The sequence below is a fragment of the Entelurus aequoreus genome, linkage group LG07 (assembly GCF_033978785.1).
Source record: "Entelurus aequoreus isolate RoL-2023_Sb linkage group LG07, RoL_Eaeq_v1.1, whole genome shotgun sequence".
Lineage (NCBI taxonomy): Eukaryota > Metazoa > Chordata > Actinopteri > Syngnathiformes > Syngnathidae > Entelurus > Entelurus aequoreus.
This window is the reverse complement of record NC_084737.1, coordinates 45,271,607-45,291,951: the sequence shown is the minus strand read 5'-3', so window position 1 is coordinate 45,291,951 and position 20,345 is coordinate 45,271,607. Positions and strand designations below refer to the sequence as shown.

Genomic DNA, 20,345 nt, shown 5'->3' with positions numbered 1-20,345 from the left:
TGTGCGGGGGCCGGCCATGAAGCAGCAGACAGGTGAGTGGATGGCTCAGCTGGAACGAGTTATCTAATCACCTGTTCCTTTATTAGCAGCGTCAGAGACCATGAGGGGGAGCGGAGCTGGAAAGCAGGAGCGAGTACAGGAGGAGAGGGCTGAAAAGCCAAAGGAGAGACATTGTGCGAAAGAAGAGCTGAAAAGCCGGGAGAGACTTGTGTGAGAAAAGAATTAAAACAATTGTAAAAACCACATCCGAGAGTGTTGTGCCTTCCCTGGTGGTCCAGGAGGAACCCGAGACAGAGACATCTCACATACTCGTATGATGAAGCACAGTACAATCCATCAAGCGGTGCGGCTTCATAGTTAAAGTTAAAAGTTAAAGTACCAGTGATTGTCACACACACACTAGGTGTGGCGAAACCCGTCCTCTGCATTTGACCCATCCCCTTGATCACCCCCTGGGAGGTGAGGGGAGCAGTGGGCAGCAGCGTAGCCGCGCCCGGGAATCATAGCTTACCAAAGTCGTCCTAAAACATGTTGATAGATTTTTGAGCGCCATGTGTAATGTTCTATATTTTCAATGGAACATATACAATTTTGGTGTTGTTTACTTGATTCATATTGCAGTCTACTTGTATCTCATATGTGTGACTGCCATCTACTGGTCACACTTATCATTTGACCAAGTACAAAATAAAATAGCTTCGAGGTCGGTAAGCACAACTAAAATGATTCCTTACATTAAGCGTACCCGGTTATAAGGCGCACTGTCGATTTTTGAGAAAATTAAAGGATTTTAAGTGCGCCATATATCCCAAAAATATGGTACATGCGATGTAATACGCTCATCTCAACAGTTACACATTTTACCACTTAATTCCAATTGTACTACTAATAATGATAGCGTGAAAAGGACAGATGTATTAAGGATAGACGTTCAACACAAATACAATATATGCTTTAGTGTTTTTTCTGGTACAATGTGTGTGTGTATGGCCATTAGTTCCATTGAGGACGCTGTATTTTTCTCAAGTGACAAAAGGAAAATGATATGACTGACTGCACATGTTCTTTGTGTAGCACATCGTGTGCTCTGTACAACATCATGCAGTGGATCACTCAATCTACAATCTTTGGTCATGCACAGCCTGCTACAACTCCAACAACATAACCCAATCAAGCCCACTTTTACTTTAAACATTATCCGATCCGAAATGTGCTCTCAACATAACGGTAACATTAAATCATACTGACGTAACTAATGTTAGTTTCACATGAATGACATTGATGCTGTAGGTATAATAGCGTTGTTGAGCCAGCTAGGTGCCGCCCCGCCCTCAATGTAGAACATGCGGCCTGCATAGGGCTTCACGATCAGTGGGGGCTCATTTTGCGTAAAAAAAGCATATCAAAATGTAAATTATTGAATAACAAGGCGCTTCATATACAATTTTATCCCAAATGTATATTTGGCCAGGTCATGCTGTGTCACCGATTAGAACATGAAGACAAATGTACCTCCTGGCTCCCTGGCGGGCGTCATAAGTACTTGATTTACAAGGCAGAATATCTTGGGTTCAAATCCCGGTAGTGGTAGGATTTTTGGTATGTTTTTTAAGTTATTTTTAATGATGTTATAATTGTTTAATACCCTAAACTTCAGCATATTCATAAAAAAGTGGACTGTTACAAACTCATGCTGGTTGTCAAATATGTTAGATAATGTAACATAATAGTTTTACCTCAATGAAAGCTTTTGTTATTCTGTAAATTCATTGTGTTGCTCAAGGTAATATTATTTATATGGTGGGATACCAATGATTTCAGCATTTCAAAGCTCTGATGGGATGGCTGAATCTTTTAGCACAACACCTGTACTCTGAGTTGACATGGTAAACTTAGAATAGTCCTCCGGTAAAAAAAACATTAAAAACTTTCGAACAATGTCGCCATGTCTTTGTCCAAGCTGGGAGCCAGTGCTCAGCCGGGGTCCACTGCTTCAGTCCGGAGTTGTAGTTGCTAAAGAGTGGAATTTCAAAGTTGACCTACTTTTTCGCTTGTGGCCTTTTACTATACACATGTTAGTCATAATTTATAATCAAGCAATAACTTTAACACTCTGAAGTGATTGCGTAAGTGATGCAAGAGCTACAGTACAGCAAGGATGCAGCAGCTATCTTAGCACGGGCTTGGCGGTAGCAGTGGGAATGTCTACGTTAGCAAGGTGAAAAGTAGTTCCTTTTGTTTTAGCTCTTATAATATCAATGTAGCGTCAGCTTGGTTTTAAGAAAATTTAGCATTTTTTAATATATTTTTAGAGGGCTTCATAGGCAAATTGTTACGTAAGACAAGGGGGAAGGAGACGGCACGACAGCAGGAGGTCTTGCTCAACGGGTTTTATTTGAGCTTGATGAGTACGTAGGGCATGGGTGTCAAGCTCTGGCCCGCGGGCCAAATTTGGCCCGCCGTGTAATTTCACTTGGCCCGTGAGGCGATATCAAATTAACTCTAGAGCTGGCCCTCCGATCATATACAGCAGCGGCGCCGCGATACACTGCTAATTCTCATACTTGCCAAACCTCCCGGGAGACTCCCAGATGTCAGTGCCCCTCACGAGAATTGTAACGTCCCCTTTTCATCCAGTCCAACGAGTGCTGGCCCAGATACATATTATGTGCGGCTTTGGCACGCACACAGATGTGAATGCAACGCGTACTTGATCTTCAGCGATACAAGTTACACTGAGGGTGCCAGTATAAAAAAACTTTAACACTGTTAGAAATATACGCCACACTGTGAACCCACACCAAACAAGAATGACAAACACATTTTGGGAGAACATCCGCACCGTAACACAACATAAACACAACAGAACAAATACCCAGAACCCTTTGCAGCACTAACTGTTCCGGGACGCTACAAGGTGCGTGTGTGTGTGTGTGTGTGTGGGGGGGGGGGGGGTTTGAAGGTAGCGGGGGTGTATATTGTAGCGTCCCGGAAGAGTTAGTGTTGCAAAGTTGTGTTACTGTGCGGATGTTCTCCCAAAATGTGTTTGTCATTCTTGTTTGGTGTGGATTCACAGTGTGGCGTATATTTCTAACAATGTTAAAGTTGCTTATACGGTCACTCTCAGTGTAACCTGTATCGCTGTTGATGAAGTATGCGTTGCATTTACGTGTGTGTGCGTACAGGAGCCGCTCATATCTTGTGACTGGGCGGGGACGTTGTTAGAAGGGATGAAAAGCGGACGTGACGTCATCTCGTAGAGTTCGTTAAAAGCAGTGCCTGTAAGGCACGCCCCCAAGACTGTGGAATATGAGATATAATGACTGATGAACAACTTTGTTCGATAATGAAGGTTGCCTCAGCTCAAAGCCTGAGCCCTGACATTAATGAAATAGCATCCAAGAAAAGATGGCAGGTATCTGGCTTGGGCACATCAGATTAGATCAGTGTGTTGCAAACTGAGCATGTTTTAAGTCCTGAATGTTTAGTTTATTCATTATTTTATTTTCAAATGTATTAGCCTGTGGAAAAAGTTAATGTTGATATTTACATCAGAAGGCTGCAAATAGAAAAGAGGCATTACATTTTTATTTAAAATGTATTTGATATGCCATTGATTTTTTTTAATTATTATTATTATTTTTTGAAACTCGATTTTGCATGTCACTATAAAGTTATATAAGCCTTGCTTGCTCAATATTTAATGCAAAACTTGTTTGGGTCCCTATTAAAAGGTTAATTTGTTCAACCCTGGCCCGCGGCTTTGTTCAGTTTTACATTTTGGCCCACTCTGTATTTGAGTTTGACACCCCTGACGTAGGGTGTGTATGCTACTATATGTGTGGATGCAGGGCTATGTGTAGAAGTTAACCAAATATAAGTTACCAGAAGTTGTTGTAAGTGCGTGTTGGTTGTGGCAGCAAAGAAGTCCAGAGGGGCGAAGCAAAAGAGGTTTGTGATCCAAGCGAGGTCCGTGGGGGCAGGAGAGAGGCGTCCAGAAGTCCAGGTCCGAGTGCGGGGGTCGAGGGTCGAGGAAGGCAGTCAGAGTCCAGGGGGAAGATCGGCAGGTGAGGCTCACTGCAGAGACACGGAGGTATGAATCAGGGCTTTGTTCCGACGTGGAGTAGTCAGCGGAGTAAGCCTTTATGCTGCTGCTTCTCGTCAAGATCAGGTGCGCTGATTGATGATTGCCGCCGGCTGTGGAGGCGCGTGGCCGCGGTCTGCACAGCGCATGTGGGGGCGTGTCCTGCGGTGCTTGCAGCGCGCTAGGATGACGGCGCATTCCAATGCGCCCTGACCGTGACACAAATGAACAACTCCAGTTAGCTCATTGTTAGTCGCATCTTGCGAGCCTTTTTTTTTTTATGATTAGAAAGCACAAAAAATAAATAAACGTGTTCTTGTACCACACAAGGGTTGTGAATGATTTGCAAAATTCGCCAAAAAGTCCAAAAGGTAGCCTGCTTTTTGCTACCTTATGGTATTTTTCCAAGTTAAATTAAGCTCTTTTACCTGCATGACGCTATCCAGCTCTGCAACCTGGGTTCATGGCAAGCTCAACCATGCGCGACCGTGACAGCCACCACCATAAAGCAAAGCAATGTGATCGCTTCTTTTTTTAATGGTGGTTCAAAGAAACCGCAATATTTGTGTAATTTTAATAGCAATATACAAAAAAATTTGCTATGAAAATATATCGTTCCAGAAATAACATCTGTAATGTATGACATTCTGTGAAGTGACTGAAGTCACACCAAAATATGCAATACTGAACGCCTTTTCAATGTGAGGCAACTTGATGTAATTTATTTGACCAAAAGAAGAACAAACACAAAAAGAAGAAACTCACGTGTAAACATATGATACAATTATTTACTACCTCCTTCAATTGAATTGGGTGACAAACACGACTACGACAGCCAGCTACACTAGCAATTGCAAAAAATAGTTTCACGCTCACTCTGGGAAGAAAGTGGATAATTAAAGAAGCGATTAAAGTGTGTCATGGTGTAGTCAGGATTTTCTCTGTTTTCGACAGTAGTAGAAATAAGTGGGTTACTCAGAGTTCACATACGTTCGCTTATGTGCATTTGAACAATTTCTTGTGGATTAATGCTGGTGTTATAAATCTTGGCATACCCCATCATTACTTGCAAGCACTTCTAGACTGTTGCTTTACAATTCAGGCCTCGCCATATATTTTGTTCCTATTGACAGCTAATCAAAGTGAAAAACCTATTCAGTAATGGCATGTATATGAATATGGTTATACTAATCCTCCCCTGTTTTTTTGTTTTGTTTTTAATTAGCAAACATTGTTATTCTAATAATAAAAGCTTCAGACAGTAGCACACTGGCAAAAATAAAAACAAAAAACAGCATCTTGTATTAGCTTTAGCATCTTCACCAGTTAGGGGTGTATTGCATATTCAGCATATATTGGCTTGTGAGCAAATAATTAATTGTTGAAACATACTTTTAGATTGTAACCTCTGTGGAGGAGATTGCACATACCTTATCAGAACTTAAAGGTTACAAGACTTATTTAATTAATTATGCCTGGGCAAAATAGTTATGCCTAAGAATAGCATAACTAATTTGTCACTGATGTTAAAATCAGCTATGCTAAAATGTTAAACACCACCAAATTATATCATATTATGAAAAATGATATTGAATAATTGTTTGTTCCATTATTTCATAATGGGAAACAGAATTAAAGGGTGAATCGCCAGCTGGAATACAGTTTACAGCATTGTTCCTAAATTGTTTATCTGTCCATCTGCTAAACTCTATGATAGCCTCTGACAAAAGATTCTCAAACGGCACAATGCTCAAAAATGTTTATTCTTTGGAGTTCTTTAGATGTCCTTTAATATCTAAAGCAATTATGCTTCACTCGAACCTCCAGTCTCCCATCTGCTTGCTCCAAGTCTGCCTGCTGCTTCAGATTGAAGTATGGATGTTTCTTTTGTGACTCATGTAATAAAAACAGGTTGCAGTGAGACTTCATATTTAAATAAATGAGTTTGTAATTCAGGTTTACTTTGAAAAGTTATAGGGCAACATGGTCCAAAACCGCATCATTAACTTCTGGAACAAAAAGTAAATTTCTTCAGTATTTATTTTTAGTTAGTCATTACAATGTCCGTGCACGGTACATTTCAATTTTTTTTATTTCAACATTCTCTTGTTTATAGCCTTACCTTGTAAGTATATGCCGGCAGTGTTAGAAACATTTATTTTTAAAAGTAATTAATTACAGTTACTTGATACTTTCCTAATAAGTAAATTAATTACTAACTGAATTATTATTTAATAGATGTAGTTAATTACTAGAGACATTATTTAATGCGTCACTTTTTTTTTACTTTCATATTTCTGGTGTATGCAGTTAAGATGTTACATGAGAAAAGAGTGTGTGCCTTTAAAAAGTGGTGCCTGTTAGCTCAGCATTTGTAATCTGCAGACTGGAAGGAGATTGAATGCAGCGCCTGTAAAATGTTTCTACTGATAGTTAATAAAGCGAATAAACGTCTGTCAATGGCTGTGTCTCTCCTTGTCCACAAGAAGGGTATTGTAGGATTATTGTTGTTGATGATTGTCACTTTATTGAATGTTCATTATTCCCCGTATTAATAGTGGTCTACGCATGCACTAGTAAAGAGCTACTTAAAGGCCTACTGAAATGATTTTTTTTTATTTAAACGGGAATAGCAGATCCATTCTATGTGTCATACTTGATCATTTCGCGATATTGCCATATTTTTGCTGAAAGGATTTAGTAGAGAAAATCGACGATAAAGTTCGCAACTTTTGCTCGCTGATAAAAAAAAGCCTGGCCTGTACCGGAAGTAGCGTGACATCACAGGAGCTAGTATTCCTCACAATTCCCCGTTGTTTACAATGGAGCGAGAGAGATTCGGACCGAGAAAGTGACGATTACCCCATTAATTTGAGCGAGGATGAAAGATTCGTAGATGAGGAACCTTACAGTGAAGGACTTGAGAGACAGTGATGGACGTATCTTTTTTCGCTCTGACCGTAACTTAGGTACAAAGGTTCATTGGATTCCACACTTTCTCCTTTTTCTATTGTGGATCACGGATTTGTATTTCAAACCACCTCGGATACTATATCCTCTTGAAAATGAGAGTCGAGAACGCGAAATGGACATTCACAGTGACTTTTATCTCCACGACAATACATCGGCGAAATGCTTTAGCTACGAGCTAACGTGATAGCATCGTGCTTTAACTGCATATAGAAACAAAAAAATAAACCCCTGACTGGAAGGATAGATAGAAAATCAACAATACTATTAAACCGTGGACATGTAAATACACGGTTAATGCTTTCCAGGCTGGCGAAGGTTAACAATGCTGTGCTAACAACGCCATTGAAGCTAACTTAGCAACTTAGCAACGGGACCTCACAGAGCTATGCTAAAAACATTAGCTCTCCACCTACGCCAGCCAGCCCTCATCTACTCATCAACACCCATGCTCACCTGCGTTACAGCGATCGGCAGAAGGACGAAGGACTTCACCCGATGCGTTTGGCGGCCCGGAGACGTAGGAAGTCAAGGTGAGGTCGGCGGCTAGCGCGGCTAGCGCGGCTAGCGCTCCAACAAAGTCCTCCTGGTTGTGTTGCTGTAGTCCGCTGCTAATACACCGATCCCACCTACAACTGTCTTCTTTGCAGCCTTCATTGTTCATTAAACAAATTGCAAAAGATGTCCAGAATACTGTGGAATTATGAAATGAAAACAGAGCTTTTTGTATAGGATTCTACGGGTACCATAACTTCCGTTACTCTGACTTCGTAACGCGCATACGTCATCATACCGCAACGTTTCAGCCGGATATTTCCCGGGAAGTTTTAAATGTCACTTTATAAGTTAACCCGGCCGTATTGGCATGTGTTGCAATGTTAAGATTTCATCATTGATATATAAACTATCAGACTGCGTGGTCGGTAGTAGGGGCTTTCAGTAGGCCTTTAAGTGAATTTGCTGGAATTTTAAAGCTGTCTTGTTTTGTTAGCATGCCACTTTACATCAAACGTATCGGTAACAGCCTTTTAAAGTACATAAAGTTAATTAATGAGTTCATTCATTAGTAGAAAAAACTTACACAGTTTTTTAGAAAACTGTAGGTCGCTAAAACTTATTACACAGTTATTCGAATTATGCCATTGTGTATTGCAGGGGTTTAACCTATCTGAAATTGCTGGATGTTTCATTAATATTGTTGCGGTTTGTACGATTGCGGTCGGTGTGATCCCAGGATGCAGAAATGGTAGGTGACGTGCAGGTTGGAGGTCCTTTAATTAGTTAACAAAAATGAGGAAGGACTCGTGTGACTACAATAGTAGTTTAAAGATAAGCAAAAATAAGACAAGACAAGACAATGTTAGGCAAAAACACGAGATGATCAGTGGCCTTGTGGTTAGAGTGTCAGCCCTGAGACTGGAAGGTCATGAGTTCAAACCCCGGCCGAGTTATACCAAAGACTATAAAAATGGGACCCATTGCCTCCCTGCTTGGCACTCAGCATCAAGGGTTGGAATTGGGGGTTAAATCACCAATTGATTCTAATGCAGAGGACACATTTCACCATACGCAGTGTGTGTGTGATGATCGTTGGTACTTAACTTTAAGAAGGCACAACCTGGTGATTAAAACAAATGAACCAGCGTAGCAAGAAAGGTTACACTGGCATTTAAACCATCCAGATTGGCAATCAGGGGACAGGCGTATCTTCTAATTGCCCACAAGGAAATTCAGGCTTCAGAAGTAGGGCTGCAACTAACGATTATTTTGATAGTCGATAAGTCATCGACTATCTTAACAATTAGTCAACTAGTCGGACAATAAAGCGTACACATATTTAATGTCTCAAACTTTTCCATCGACTTCTAAATGCAGTTTAAATTATTTTAGGCATGTGCTTACTAACAACAAAGATGACTAATTCATTCATAAATATGTATTTATATGTAACTGTGTTGCTTATTGAAGCTGTTACAAAAACTAATATGACTATTAAAATGTTGTCCATTTAAAAGAAAGGAAAGGCAAAGTGCTAATAAAAACAACTAACCTTGTTTTGGTATTAAAAGCAGTTAAAATAGCAGCAATGAAAACAAACAACAAAACACAAAATCTAACTTCCCCAAAAAGAATGGAATGGAATGATCTTTATTGTTACTGCACATGTACAACACAATTTATTTTTCAGCACAAAGCCATTCTAGATTAGACAAACAAACATTGCACATGATTACAGATGAGGAACGCTGATCGGTCACCACCTACGGTGCCTCGTAAAAGGTGGGAAAAAGGTAGACGCTGGGCGAAGATTAGTTAGAAAATGTTGTTCTCAGAGTGGGCTCCTTTTGAGGGGGCCCAGTCTGGAGTGACAAAAAGACTCGATCGCAAAGCATAAATACATATTACGACATACAGCTCGAGGCTTGCAAGGAGGGGTAATGGGGTGGGGCCGAGGCTGCTACTACTCCAGTTAGCTCCATTGTTAGTCGCATCTTGCGAGCGTTTTTTGTTTTATGATTAGAATGCACAAAAAAGAAAAAAACGTGCTCTTGTACCACACAAGGGTTGTGAATGATGGTCAAAATACCCAAAAAAGTGCAAAAGGTAGCCTGCTTTTTGCTACCTTATGGTATTTTTCAAAGTTAAATTAAACTCTTTTACCTGCATGTCAGTATCCATCTCTGCAACCTGGGTTCATGGCAAGCTCAACCATGCGCGACCGTGACAGCCACCACCATAAAGCAAAGCAATGTGATCGCTTCTTGTTTTATGGTGGTTCAAAGAAACCGAATTATTTGTGTAATTTTAATAGCAATGTACAAAACCGCTTGCTATGAAAATATATCGTTCCAGAAATAACATCTGTAATGTATGACATTCTGTGAAGTCACACTGAAATATGCAATACTGAATAACTTTTCCATGTGAGGCAACTTGATGTAATTTATTTGACCAAAAGAAGAACAAACACAAAAAGAAGAAACTCACGTGTAAACAAATGATACAATTATTTACTACCTCCGTCAATTGAATTGGGTGACAAACACGACTACGACAGTCAGCTACACTAGCATGCAAAAAATGGTTTCACGCTCACTCTGGGAAGGAAGTGGATAATTAAAGAAGCGATTAAAGTGTGTCATGGTGTAGTCAGGATGTTCTCTGTTTTTGACAGTAGTAGAAATAAGTGGCTTAAGGTCTGCTTTGAAAAATGAGCACAGTATTCATGTTTTTAACAAGATTAGGAGGAAATGTTCTCACATTTGACATGTTATCACTGGCGATGTTTTTGCGAGTGGCAGCCCGGACCCGCCTCCTCCCAGAAAAACACAAGCAATGATGTCACAACTATTGTCCATCCATCCATCCATCCATTTTCTCCCGCTTGTCCCTCTCGAGGTAGCGGGTGGTCGCTGGATTTGTCGACAAATATAGTTGTCTGCAACAAATGTTATTGTCAACATTTGTCGACAATGTTGACTAATCGTTGCAGCCCTATTCAGAATGAGTAGTAAAGTCACAGACAGACAATCTAAAAACAGCAAGAGGAACCAAAATAATAGCGCTGGACTGAAAGCACAGAAAAACATCAAGTCTAATAATTCATGATGGATCATGAAAAATATGAAATTTTAAGTTAAATGTAATTCCATTATGAATGTCACTGTTAAAGACTCACACAGTATGTCCACCAAATATGCAGATCTAATTTATTAATCATATTTTATACTTGACACTCAAATTGAAATATATCAACATAGTAATTAAATTCAAACAGTTAAAACTCTTTTTTAAATAGCTTGTTGTTTGCTAATGCTATAAACGTGCTGCTTCAGTGTGTGTGCCTGTAATCTTTAATGTCATTTAGTCTATATATATAATATCTTGGTTTAAGCATAACACTGTTTTTTAGGGCTGTCTTCAATTAAGGGTTTTCATACTCAAATCTGATTTGTTAGATTTTGCCCATGGTTGACAATGAGTCAATCTACGGCCTGATTTTGATTTTTTTTAAGCACAGAGCTCCAAAATGATGATCATTATGTGGTCACTCGGTGTCAGAAACGTCACATGGATGTACATTATTGTCCATACTCCCACTTTATCTATTAATTAAACAATATTAATTTAACTGTACCCACTCAACGTTCATTGCAGCCGGTCATCCTGAAAGTGTGATCCATACATCTGCAATCCCTTCTCAAGGTGTCATCTTTTTCCCCATCTAGGTTTTTTATATTTGTTCCTTCCTTCCTCTGGATGTGGGTTCAGATCAGGGGATGTCGTTGTGAGTTTGTGAAGCCCTTGGAGGCAGTTGTGATTCAGGGAAATATAAATAAAAACAGATTAATTGATTGAAAAAAGCCCTACAGGAAGTAAGGAAAATGAGGAAATAAATGGTAATATTGCCCTTCAAACGTTTGAAAGGATTATAGTATTTCAGAGAAGAGAACAAAACATAGCTCTCCTTTGCGACTTCTTCTACCTCAACACAGTAGACATTGGATGGTTTCACCAAAGCAAATTTAAAAGTGCACCGTAAATTTACCCACAGACTCCAGCGTACTGTGGGCAGTGCATACTCCACACGGAATGTCCACAGTCATCAGAGATTCTATGGTTGCACACAATGCCGGGTTAAAGTTTCCTGTCAAATGTCTGTGAAACTCTGGTGCGAGCTATACATTTTTCTGTCACAGTCACATGCCTATATTTACTTTTTCTTAACACTGATGTGAAGGAAATGTGCATTTTTGAAAACAGCTGCGTTTGCGCTCCTTCATTCCTGCTTGAAGAGTTCTATTTTCTGACACTCTGAGAGTCTGTAAATGTATCATGACTGGTGATTGGACAAGCAAGGGAAAAAGGAAAACAGTGAGATTGTAGCCTGAGCCATATGGTCGGAGTGGTTTGTTTGCAAGTTTATTTAGGTGAGTATGTGCCTTAAAAGAGAGACGGCTGTGGTTTGTTTTAATAAAGTGACTGTTGATCACCCACCTTCTGTTCAACATTTCAACAACCGAGAAAAAATCTACAATATTTTATATGTACATGGAGTCAGGAGGGGGATTTAATGTCCGATGATTCGACTGCGCCTATCTCAGCTGCACCCCCCAGCGACCCCGAAAGGGACAAGCGGTAGAAAATGGATGGATGGATGGATGGATTCGACTGCGACATTGATAGTCAGTTCATACGCCTCCAAAACAAATTGGCAGCTATTTTAAGACACCACTACTGATTTAGATTTTCTTGAGTAAAGGAGTCCATTAGCACAGAACTCCACCAAGGTAAACATTTGTACCCCACAAAATCAGTCAGTTAACATATAGTATTGAGAAAGGAGCAACATTTCAATGAGCTATAATGTAGATTCAAGGGACCAAAATGTGATAACATGCTACATAAGCACAGCAAATTACAACCAATCTATAGAGATTTAACTGAGATATACAATTCTCAACATGTTAGATTGGATTTTTCATCCATCTATCTATGTTCTGTAATGCTTATTCTGCTCAGAGTTACGGGAAAGCTAGAGTCAATCCCAGCTGATTTAGTGAATGAGGTGAGGTATGCACTCAAGTGATCCCCTGTCAATCACAGGGCTTACAAATAGAGACGAATTACCATTTATACCCAGATTGAATTCAATTTAATTTAATTCATTTAAAAAGTTTGAGCACTACTTCCCAACTTCAAACGACCCATGAACTGCCAAGGAATGGATCCGCGACCCATTTGTCAACAAAGCAGGTGAATCCAGCATGTCTGTGCAAGAACAAGATCATCTGCTGGAGATCGCAAATGACGGCAGCCTTAAAAGTGTCTTTGAGACAACAACTCTGCCGGTGTTCTGGATTAAAATCATGGCAGAATACCCTGAGATCGCCACCACAGCACTGAAAACCCTATTGTTACTGCCGACATCCTATCAGTGTGAAGCGGGATTTTCTGCAGTGACAGCCACCAAAACAAAACAACTGGACATAAGCAACACACTTCGGGTGTCTTTGTCTCCCATTACCCCCATTTAGGACCGTCTCGTTGCAGAGAAACAAGCTCAGGGCTCCCATTGATTTAGCGTTACGGTGAGTTAAAATTCTCATGCACTTTATATTAGTTTTTAATGTTGTAACTTTTGAAATGTTTCCTCTCCAAGATATTATTACTTGTATACACTTTGTGTGTGCGGCACACAGATGAAAGAATGGAACCGGTACTTTTCAAAGGTGGTATAGTACCGATTAAAATTAATTAGTACTTATTAGATACTTTATTAGTACTGATATACCCGACAATTGTAGTCTGTAAATATATAATATATGCAGTTGGGATAGGTTCAAGCCACCCAACCCTGAGAAGGACAAGCGGTAGAAAGTGGATGTATTCAGTATGAAAACTGCACAGTAAGAAAACAGTTCATATTACAGTCAGATTTCTGAAAACTAATGTGCATTACTTTGGCCCTGTTTACACTGGACAAATCAGATTGGATCATTTTTGCCAGTCCAAACGCTCCAAAGTGCTTCAAATGTAATATTTTCTTATCATATTGGGCCACATCAGGAGGTAGTCTGAATCCATTTGGAATCTGATCTTTTCAAATGTGACTGCAGTTTCAACGGCAATGTGACCTGTTTGCGACTTTTAAGTAATCTTTGGTCGAGCTACGTCATTTTTGTGTGCAACATGATCACTTTCCTTTTTGCAATTATCTTATTCCTCCTCCTTCAGTTGTTTTCCATCATCCGACTACTTCCTCCACATAACAGCCACGGCACAAACCCACTAACACACTGATCTGTGGCGTCCATGTTTTCTCCTGTATTAATGACTTCCTTTTTCCTTTAAAGAATCTGGTCAACTTCCTTTGTTTTCACTTGATCGAACTGCACATGTCACATCGAGGTCACATTGGGGCAACATTGTGGCCTGTGTGCGTTTATACCGGCGTCTGATAAAGATTACATGTTACTTATAATTTAAGTAAAAAATTAGGTCTCGAAAAAATCTGATTTGATCGTCTTTGACCTGCAGGTCTCACGTTAGCCTTCCTTTGCTGCCTGGTCGATAAATCGTTGATGACTTTAAACTTTCCTTCTTCCTTTCTTTTCTTATTTCTTTCGTATTCCTTCTTCAAATAACCTTGGTGTTTAACTCGGTCAGCCTTCACTCTTTCTCTGTATTCTCCCAAACTTTCTTTTCCACTTTATTATGTTGGTATCTTAAGTCTTTCTATTTGAACTTTTCTGACCAATTACAGATAGAAACATGCATTACATTAAAAACATGCATATTTGTTTTAAATAGATGATTTAAACAATGATTATTGAAGACAATCGCTTATTTAAAGGCTTACTGAAACCCACTACTACCGACCACGCAGTCTGATAGTTTATATATCAATAATGAAATCTTAACATTGCAACACATGCCAATACGGCCGGGTTAACTTATAAAGTGCAATTTTAAATTTCCCGGAGAACTTCCGGTTCAAAACGCTTTTGGAGGACAACATATGCGTGTGACGTCGCGAGGTCCACGGAAGTGTTTGGACCCTTTTGGACACAATACACAGAGCTCTGTTTTCTTTGACAAAATTCCACAGTATTCTGGACATCTGTGTTGGTGAATCTTTTGCAATTTGTTTAATGAACAATGGAGGCTGCAAAGAAGAACGTTGTAGGTGGGATCGGTGTATGCGGCTGGCTGTAGCAACACAACAAGGAGGACTTTGTTGGATAGCAGGCACGCTAGCGGCGAATTCACCTTGACTTCCTACATCTCCGGGCCGCCCACCGCATCGTCGATCGCTGAAACGCAGGTGAGCACGGGTGTTGATGAGCAGAGGAGGGCTGGCTGGCGTAGGTGGAGCGCTAATGTTTTTATCATAGCTCTGACGAGGTCCCGTTGTTAAGTTAGCGTCGTTAGCAACAGCATTGCTAGGCTTTGACAGGCGTCGAATACACATTAACCGTGTATTAACATGTCCAGTGTTTGGTTCGGTGTCTCCTGATAGTAGTATTGTTGATCTTCTGTCTATCCTTTCAGTCAGGGATTTATTTATTTTGTTTCTATCTGCATTTGAGACAGATGCTATCACGTTAGCTCATGCTAAAGAGCTTCGTCGATGTATTGTCGTGGAGATAAAAGTCACTGTTAATGTCCATTTCGCCTTCTCGACTCTCATTTTCAAGAGGATATAGTATCCGAGGTGGTTTAAAATACAAATTTGTGATCCACAATAGAAAAAGGAGAGAGTGTGGATTCCAATGAGCCAGCTTGTACCTAAGTTACGGTCAGAGCGAAAAAAGATATCTCTTGAACTGCATTCTAGTCCGTCACTCTAACGTTCCTCATCCACAAATCTTTCATCCTCGCTCAAATTAATGGGGTAATTGTCGCTTTCTCGCTCCTAATATCTCTCGCTCCATTGTAAACAACGGGGAATTGTGAGCAGCACTACCGCTTGTGACGTCACGCTACTTCCGGTAGGGGCAAGGTTTTTTTTTATCAGCGAGCGTGGTTATTTACAGCTAGAATTCACCAACTCGAGTATTTCATATATATATATATATATATATATATATATATATATATATATATATATATATATATATATATATATATATATATATATATATATATATATATATGTATGAAATACTTGACTTTCAGTGAATTCTAGCTATATATATATATATATATATATATATATATATATATATATATATATATATATATATATATATATATATATATATATATATATATATATATATATATATATATATATATATATATATGTCTTAATTAGATTATCCAAAAAATAGTGCTCGATACCGTGGTAGAGCGTAATATGTATGTGTGGGAAAAAAATCACAAGACTATTTCATCTCTACAGGCCTGTTTCATGAGGGGTTTTCCTCAATCCTCAGGAAATCTCCTGAGGATTGAGGAAAACCCCTCATGAAACAGGCCTGTAGAGATGAAATAGTCTTGTGATTTTTTTCCCACACATACATATATATATATATATATATATATATATATATATATATATATATATATATATATATATATATATATATATATATATATATATATATATATATATATATGTATGAAATACTTGACTTTCAGTGAAATCTAGCTATATATATATATATACATATATATATATATATGTATATATATATATATATATATATATATATATATATTTATTTGATTTACATAAAATAAATACTTGAATTTCAGTGTTCCGGTGGCTATCCATTAGATGGCAGTATTGTCCTGTTTAACTTCTCCGTTCATGATGAGTATATCATTTCGGCCACCGTGTTCAATGGAGAAGTCTGTTCTACATATTTACAGGCAACATACACCTTCCCCTTCGAACTGTCCTGGATGAACTGAAATTCTTGTTTCCATTCGTTTTGGAACTTTCAAGCGTATTTCTTCATCTTGCTCGTCGACGGCATGGCCATGTCTGTAATTTCCTCGTTCTTCTGCTTCGTCTCCTTGTTGTGTGCGCAGTTGTGCACTCTACTCTCTAAAAGCCCTAGATGTTATGACGTCATCGGGCAGGCAAGCAGTTTATATTGTAGGAAAGCGGACGTGAGAACAGGCTGTCCCCACTCAGTCTCAGGTCCGCATTGAGCTGGAGGGGGCGTGGCCTCCAGCTCCGGCTGAATACCGGGAGTTTGTCGGGAGAAAATCTCTGCCGGGAGGTTGTCGGGAGAGGCGCTGAATACCGGGATTCTCCCGCTAAAAACGGGAGGGTTGGCAAGTATGCTTTATTTCAAAATGGTAGGATTAAATTACTTTCCATTTAAATTTGTCTCTACCAAAATGTTCATGTCACCAACGAACACTAATCTGGTGTGACAATTCTAGCGAATTTTGACCATAACTAAATAATGGAATGCACAACCTGCCAATGATGGATTGCCTCACACAGCTAGTTAGTGCCAATGCTAGCGGTGAGTACAAGAAGCCACCGTTAGGAGAAGACTCATAAATGATAGCATACAGACAAAGTTTATGGAAATTATTAGGCTTGAAAACACCTGCTAATGTTGATGAACAGTTGAACTAATTCATATTAAGTGTTGTAAATGTTTTGGGCACCATTGCGCCTGTCAAGGTTAGAATGGTTAAACGTAGGCAAAAGGCGCCATGGAAAGATGAAAACGCTGGTCTGCGCACAGAAAAGAGAGTGTTGCAGAGCCGAACGGAAATGGTGCCAATCAAAGCTCCAAACTCATGAGATTTAGAAAGAAAAGCTCAATGTGTTCAACCAGACTTTGCATACAACACGGGAACAAGGTTTTTCTGAAATCATCACAAACTGTTTTAACAACTCTCTTGTCCTGTGTGCCACAGTAAATAGATTAACAAACCCCTCGATTTAACTTCCAGTAGAACTCACTTCTACATCAAAAGTGCAATGTGTTTGCAATATTATTTCATGATAAAGTTGAAGACATTAAAAATGCAATAATTCTTGGAAAACAAATTGGTACTCTGCAGCCAGCAAGTCAACTAGACCTAACACATTTCACTCCTGTCATTGACAAAACAGTTGAAATGCTCCACAGTCTGAGTCCATCAACGTGCTCCCTTGATGAGTTACCCACTAGACATCTACCGTCTGTGCTAAACAGTTTGTTACCACAATTTGCTAATCTAGGTAACATCTTACTTTAAACTGCAACATTTCCAAAAGCATTAAAAACTGCTGTCTTTAAGCCCCCGTCTAAAAAAGAGCAGTCCTTTCAAACCTGACATTTTTTTAAAAACAAGTTGTATACCAACATCTTCGTGACTTTCTCTTGTATAACAATGTGTTTGATAATTTCCAATCAGGCTTTAGGTCCCACCACAGCACTGAAACTGCTCTGATCAAGGTGATAACCGCCTGAACACAGACGCACGAAAAGCCTCAGTCTTGGTTCTGCTAGACCTGAGCGCTGCCTTTGACACAGTTGACCATACTATCTTAATACAGAGGTTAGAAAACTGGGTGGGAATATCTGGTTCTGTTCTTAACTAATTCAAGCCCCATCTCGATCTCAGGACATACTATGTTGAAATTGGTAACTGTCTCTGACCAAATGGCTACATTTGATGGGGTTCCACAGGGCTCAATTCTGGGACCCGTTTTGTTTAACTTGTACATGTTGCCACTGGGTTAGCCAATATGCAGTTTCAATGTGTCCTACCACAAATATGCAGATAACACTCAGATCTATGTGTCATTGACAGCAGGTGAACGTTGGCCTGTTGATTCAGTTTGCCACTGCATCAAACAGATCAGTGTGTGGGTGCAGAACTATTTTCTTCACCTCAACTCAGACAAAACTGAAATCATTGTCTTTTGCCCCCAGAAGCAAAAATAAACTATTATTAGTCACCTTAAGACCCTCTCCCTGAAACCTAATGATCAGGCTAGAAATCTCGGGGTGATAATGGACTCAGACTTGAACTTTAACAGTCACATTAAGTCAATAACTTGAGCACCTTTTTAGCACCTGAAAATAATTGCCAAAATCAGAGGAATAATGTCTAAATCAGAAAATTAGAAAGGCTAATCTATGCCTTTGTGTCCTGACTAGAACCAGGAAATACAACCACATTAGTCCAGTGCTTAGGTCACTGCACTGGCTTCCTGTTGCTCAGAGAATATACTTTAAACAGCTCTCCTTATGTACACGTCTTTTCATGATCTTGTGCCAAAGTACATCTCTGATATGTTAGAACCATCTCAAGCTCTAAAAACATTAGGGAGTGGTCTCCTGTTGGTGCCCAGAGTCAGGACCAAACATGGTGAAACTGTGCTTCAGTTTTATGCTCCTAAAACCTGGAATAGTTTTCCTGAAAATGTGAGACAGGCCTCAATGTTGGCAATGTTCAAATCCAAGCTGAAAACACTTTTATTTAATCAAGCACGCGATAACTGAAAATATATTATCCACAGTATTTGATTGAGTATTTGATTAGCTCACAATTAAGACATATTTAGATGGCAGATGGCTGCTGCAGTAACTTAGATGAGAGTGATTGCGTTGTTTACAGCAAAGTAATGATCATATATGAAACAATCATGAAGTAACAGCGCAGCGAAATGATGAAAGACATACAAATAGAAATAGGTGTATTCCAACAGACTGCATGCCTCGGTGTAAGAAGCAATTCCTTTCATTGTCAAACGTGTTTTTTTAATATTCAACTTTATTGGCATTATTTGTCATTAAGCATCTGTCATGTTTCCTTCTTCCGCAGTAAGAAAGATGTAGTAGGAGTGTTGTGCACTGGGAGGCAGCAATGTGGGCACGGCTAACCCTAACTCAGCTGCAAAAAGATTGTGATTCAACATTTAGTTATAATATTTACAGTCAACATTTAATTTAAACCTAAATGTGATGACAATGAGCTAAATGTGACAAAAGTGTGTGAATGTGAATGTGAGGAATATATCTGCTAGAAAAATGTGACTAACCTTTTACATTCGGCACCTCATTAAATAAAGCTTTTGATTTGGCCCACCGAACATCACCTAAATAAGCCTGATAAAACCATTCAAACTCGAGTTGCTCATGTATGCAGTACTGCCGCCACCCTGCAGGGGGAACAGCAAGGCGTATGTGTCACATTGAAGATGAGGTAGGGTGAGTTCCATTCATCCATCCATTTTCTACCGCTTGTCCCTTTTGGGGTCACGGGGGGTGCTGGAGCCTATCTCAGCTGCATTCGGGCGGAAGGCGGGGTAAACCTTGGACAAGTCGCCACCTCATCGCAAGGTTAACACAGATAGACAGACAACATTCACACTCACATTCACACACTAGTGCCAATTTGGTGTTGCCAATCAACCTCTCCCCAGGTGCATGTTTTTGGGGGTGGGAGGAAGCCGGAGTACTCGGAGGGAACCCACAGAGTCAAGTTCAGTTTAGTTTATTTCGAACATGCATACAATACAATTACAAAGTATAGCATCACATATTTCCAGTTGTTTCAATATAGTATGTCCGAAAAGGAGTAGCAAGAAGCGGAGTTTATTTAATACTACCCTTTTTTATATCATAGCAGTTTTATCCCATTTCTTTGTTCTGTTTGTAATGAACCAGTGAATAAATAAATAATACATATTCCATAATTAGGAAAGAAATAATCAGTATCTCTTTTTTTCTAAAAAATTAAAAAAAGGTTCAAAGGATTTTTGATAGTTGTTATTATTCGTACTATGTGAACACAGTCTCCTAAACTGAATCATATCAGTGTT

At 39.4% G+C, this 20,345-nt stretch overlaps 1 protein-coding gene across 3 annotated transcripts in view; it reads right to left on the bottom strand.

The window, feature by feature from the left end:
- The window catches only part of opn7b (opsin 7, group member b), a 186,465-nt gene that overhangs the window by 82,454 nt on the left and 83,666 nt on the right, over positions 1–20,345 (bottom strand). Inside the window, exon 2 of one of the 3 annotated variants that reach the window (XM_062052090.1) lies at positions 3,886–4,077. The exons of the other annotated variants lie outside the window; for them this stretch is intronic. The gene's annotated coding sequence lies outside the window, so the exon portion shown is untranslated. The remainder of the gene's footprint in view (positions 1–3,885; positions 4,078–20,345) is intronic. 3 annotated transcript variants of the gene reach the window in all.